Below are 5807 nucleotides of genomic sequence, written 5' to 3' on the forward strand. Positions count from 1 at the left end.
ACCCTTCTCTTGTTGACCTTCCTTCCCCACTCCATTTGGAAATCTCTCTATGTCTATGCTTTTCCATCCTTCCAAATGCTCCCAGAGATACCATGCCAGAACAAGTAGCCTTTTCAGGCACCAAATCCCCAAGCCTTATCAAGTGTAAGAACTTCATTTTCCTTCATCCTTAGAAGCATCAGAGAACTCCTCACACTTTCCAAATTAAGCCCACCTTCCTTTCCTCCCTTTTCATCTTTCCCTCCTTCTGTTTACCCACTGTCCTATAGGCTCTTTTCTTCCTGAGACTACAGAGGTCACATTCCCCTCATTATAGCTCTTGATTTGACCCTGGCAATACTCCTTTTTATCTTGCTTCTCTTGGCTTCTTTTCATGTAACCTCCTATAACGTAATGTAGTCCTACAAAAGAAGCATTCTCCTGTTGATTGGTTCATAATGTCCCTGTCTGCCTTTTCACTGTTACTCATACCAGATTTCTACCTTAAGAAGTTGCTTACTAATTTTTCTTCATTTACTCTGTTGCTTTTGCTATCTGCATTTATTGTAGTTGGGGTGTTGAAGAACCAAATAATCTCTTCAGTTCTTATTTTCCTTCTAAAAAATGTTTCCAATTCTTTATTAGTGAATGCCCATATTTTGTCCTGTATGGTTAAGCTCAGATATTCAGAATAGGCCATCCTGAGCTGCATCCAAAGCTCTTCAAAACACATTATTCCATTCCCTTCTCTTTTTTCTACTGGATGAAGAATCATCTTGCATTCTTTTTTTTTTTTTAATAGTTTTTATTTACTAGATATATATGCATGGATAATTTTACAACATTGACAATTGCCAAACCTTTTGTTCCAATTTTCCCCCTTCTTCCCCCTTCCCCAGATGGCAGGTTGACCAATACATGTTAAATATGTTAAAGTATAAATTAAATTCAATATATGTATATGTCCAAACAGTTGTTTTGCTGTACAAAAAGAATCGGACTTTGAAATTGTGTACAATTAGCCTGTGAAGGAAATCCAAAATGCAGGTGGACAAAAATAGAGGGATTGGAAATTCTATGTAGTGGTTCATAGTCATCTCCCAGAGTCCTTTCACTGGGTGTAAATGGTTCAGTTCATTACAGCTCTATTGGAACTGATTTGGTTCATTTCGTTGTTGGAGAGGGCCATGTCCATCAGAATTGATCATCATATAGTATTGTTGTTGAAGTATATAATGATCTCCTGGTCCTGCTCATTTCACTCAGCATCAGTTCATGTAAGTCTCTCCAAGCCTTTCTGAAATCCTCCTGTTAGTCACTTCTTACAGAACAATAATATTTCATAACATTCATATACCACAACTTATTCAGCCATTCTCCAATTGATGGGCATCCACTTAGCTTCCAGTTTCTGGCCACTACAAAGAGGGCTTGCATTCTTTAAATATCCTTTCCATTGCATTTGAAGATCTGTCTCCCCATGGCTTCCAGAACTTGTTTTTAACCTGAAATGTTAAATCTTTTTTATTTTATTTTTATTTTATAATTATAACTTTTTTTGACAGTACATATGCCTGGATAATTTTTTATAACATTATCCCTTGCACTCACTTTTGTTTCGATTTTTCCCTTCCTTCGATTTTTCCCTTCCTTCCCTCCACCTCTTCCCCTAGATGTCAGGCAGTCTTATACATGTTAAATATATTATAGTATATCCTAGATACAATATGTGTGCAGAACTGAATTTCTTGTTGCACAGGAAGAATTGGATTCAGAAGGTAAAAATAACCTGGGAAGAAAAACAAAAATGCTAACAGTTTACACTCATTTCCCAGTGTTCCTTCTCTGGGAGTAGCTGATTCTGTCCATCACTGATCAATTGGAATTGAATTAGATCTTCTCTTTGTCAAAGATATCCACTTACATCAAAATTGATCATCATGTAGTATTGTTGTTGAAGTGTATAATGATCTCCTGGTTCTGCTCATTTCACTCAGCATCAGTTCATGTAAGTCCTTCCAGGCCTTTTTGTATTTATCTTGCTGATCACTTCTTACATAACAATAATATTCCATAACATTCATATACCACAATTTACCCAAACATTCTCCAACTGATGGGCATCCACTCATTTTCCAGTTTCTAGCCACTATAAAAAGGGCTGCCACAAACATTTTGGCACATACAGGTCCCTTTCCCTTCTTTAGTATTTCTTTGGGATATGAGCCCAGTAGTAGCACTGCTGGATCAAAGGGTATGCACAGTTTGATAACTTTTTGGGCATAATTCCAGATTGTTCTCCAGAATGGTTGGATTCGTTCACAACTCCACCAACAATGCATCAGTGTCCCAGTTTTTCCACATCCCCTCCAACATTCATCATTATTTTTTCTTGTCATCTTAGCCAATCTGACAAGTATGTAGTAGTATCTCAGAGTTGTCTTAATTTGCATTTCTCTGATCAATAATGATTAGGAACACTTCCATATGAGTGGAAATAGTTTTTATTGCATCATCTGAAAATTGTCCATATCTTTTGGCCATTTATCAATTGGAGAATGGCTTGATGAAATGTTAAATCTAAACATTACGTATCTTGGTGTTTGCAACTTTGGGGTAGTTTTCAGATTTTGTTTTGTTTTGTTTTGTTTTGTTTTTTGCAAATAGTACTTTATTGCTTCTAATTACATGAAAAAATAGTTATCAATATTCATTTTTTATAAAATTTTGAGTTTCAAATTTTTTTCCTTCCTTAAGACAGTGAACAATCTCATATAGGTTATATGCATGCAATAATGTTAAACATATTTCCACATTAGTCATATTGTGAAAGAAGAATCAGAACAAAGGGAAAAAAACCACAAGTGAAAACAGGATGTTTTAATCTCTGGATATGGTTAGCATTTTCCATCATGAATCTTTCGTATTGTCTTGGAAAAGAGCTAAATAGTTGTCTATTACACAATGTTGCTGTTATTATATATAATATTCTACTGATTGTGCTTCCTTCATTCAGCATAATAGTTCATATAAGTTTTTCCAGGTTTTTCTGAATTTTGCCCACTAATTAATCATCTCCAATAGAACAATAATATTCCATTACATTTATATATCATAGGGCAGGTAGATGGTGCAGAGAATAGAGCACCAAGCCTGAAATCAGGAGGACCTGAGTTCAAATTTGACCTCAGACACTTAACACTTCCTAGCTGTGTGACCCTGGGCAAGTCACTTAACCACAATTGCCTCAGCAAAAACAACAAACAAATAAACAAAACCAAAAAGAGATGAAAAGATACATTTATATATCACAACTTGTTTAGCCTTTCCCCAACTGATGGGCATTCTCATCCAATTCTTTGCTATCACAAAATGAGTTGCTATAAATATTTTTGTGCGTGTGGGTATTTTTCTCTTTTTAATGATCTCTTTGGGATATAGACCTAGTGATGGTATTTGTTAGATCAAAGGTATGCACAGTTATGTAGACCTTCAGACATAATTTTTTATTTTTTGAGACAATCTGTCAGTTTTTCAATTGGAATTCCATTTTCTATGTTCACAAGTTCTTAATAGTTCTCTTCTATTATTTTCTTCATTATGATATTAAGGGTTTTTTTGTCCTGTCATATTTTTATAGAAAACCTATGACCCTTAGCAATTCTGTCTTCAAGATCAGTATGTTTTGCTTGCAAAAAGAGCATTCTTTCTCTTTATGTTGTTTTTTGCCTTTTTTCTGATAATCTCTTTGGAGACTAAGTCTCAGCTTCCTCCCATACTGGACAATTCATGGGTCTTCAGCCTAGGTCTCTGTTCCAACTGATTTTTGCATGTTCTGGACACATACACATACACAGAGTCCTGTCCTGGGGACTTGCCTCTTTCTCTCTTTTCCTGTTTTCTGGATCAATACGTGCAGTTCAGAGCCTTTTTTTTTTTTCCCCATGCTGGCAGTTCAGAGCTTTGCAGCACTGGGGCTTCCTGGCTGCAGTCCTAGCAGGCTTTTGTTCCTGAAGGTCTCTATGGCTAACCTAGCTGTTGAGGCCTAAGTGAACTTCTTATAGCAGGGGAGGAGGAGGGGGACAGGGCAAATATGTTTGTGTCATATGCTTGGATCAATTGGTATGGCCTCATTGCTGATGGCATGGGAGGTAGGGGAGAGTGCTAAGTGAGCTCAAGGTCAGTGAGCCTTAGTTCTTGGGCTTCAGCTTTTTTCCATTTTTTGCCTTCTTTGGGAGTATGGGTGTCCTAGACCATAATAATGACTAAATTTGATTTACCTAAAGTACACAATTTCTATTTTGGAGAGATTGAAGAGGTCATGGGAATCAGAGAAAATATCTAGTCCACTGTTTTATTGCTCCCATGACTCAAATTCCTTACTTCCTTTAAGTTCTAACTAAAATTCCCTTTTTTATAGGAAGACTTTTCCAAATTCTCTAAAATCTAAATGGTTTTGGAAGAATGACTTTTTAAAATTATCCCCAATTTATCTTGTGTATAATTTGTTTGCACATATTTCTTTGACTCTTTCTGAATCTCCAGTGTTTAGCATAAAGTGCCTGACACCTAATAAATGCTTAATGTCTGACTGATAGTTAAATTCACGAACTTTTGTCATTTTCATCTCTCTGAAGTCAAGACTTGTTTCCTTCTTCCTGAAAAATCTCCCCTTTCTTGGTTGCCATGGCACCGCTCTTTCCTAGTTCTGACTAGTTCCTCTTATTTGTCTCAACTAGCATGCCTTCAAGGTCTTTGAGAACAGGGTTTTTTTTTTTTGTTTTTTCTCTATTCCTAGCACGCAGCACAGTGTCTGATAGGTTAGTAGAGCCTTAATAAATGTTAACTTCTCCTTCACGTCATTGCCTTCCTCCTGCTCCTCCTCCTCCAAAGCTCAGTCCTAGTACTCTTTCCTTTTCTTTTTATAATTTCCTTTATGGTTTCATCTATTCCAATGGGTTGAATTATCTCCTCTATGCAGATAACTCCCCAAACTAGAGATGGCTATCAAGGATGAAACCTGCATCTCCAGCTATCTGTTGGATATCCAATCAGTAAGAGACAGCATGTTAAAAACTGAATATTACTGTCTCTCTTAAATCTGCCTTTCCTCCTACATCCCTTATTTCTCATAAAGATACTACTGTACCCCTTTTCCCAGTCACCTAGAGTAAAAAATTAAGTCTTTTAAACCATTCTTTCTCCCTCATTACACTCCCCACCTCTGCATTACAAGATGGGCCTCAATAGGCTGACAATTCTTCCAACTCAGATTCTGTAAAGTCCTATTGATTTTAACTTCACATTTCTTCAGTCTTCCTCACATTCACACTGCTACCTTTGTTCTCATCAATCCTTAAACTTTATAACTGGTCTCCTTACCTCTGATCTTTTCCTTCTAACCTATACTTCACAGAACTGCTCCAAAATTGGGGTGTGTGTGTATGTAGAGAAATGGGAGGGAATTGAAGTGTTATAAAAATATTTTATTAAAACATGTTTAAAAAAATAGTTCTCTGAGATGATTGCAGGCAGTCTTGAAGGAATATAGGGGAGGAATAAACTAGATTAAAGCTTCTTAAACTGTGGGTTGTGATATGGGGTTGTGTAACTGAATGGGGGTGTATGTCATGAAATCACAATTTATTATCAGTAAATATTTGATTTGTATAACTATTTTATATACCTTTATCCTGGAGTCATGTAAAAATTTCTGAAGTGAAAAGGGATCACAAATGGAAAAAGTTTAAGAAGCCCGAACTAACCTTTTAAGAAAAAGATCCTTTTCTTTGGAACTATAAATATTCATATAATGACCAAACAAGAAA

Source organism: Sminthopsis crassicaudata, chromosome 3 (genome assembly GCF_048593235.1).
Source record: "Sminthopsis crassicaudata isolate SCR6 chromosome 3, ASM4859323v1, whole genome shotgun sequence".
In the NCBI taxonomy this organism is placed as follows: Eukaryota; Metazoa; Chordata; class Mammalia; order Dasyuromorphia; family Dasyuridae; genus Sminthopsis; species Sminthopsis crassicaudata.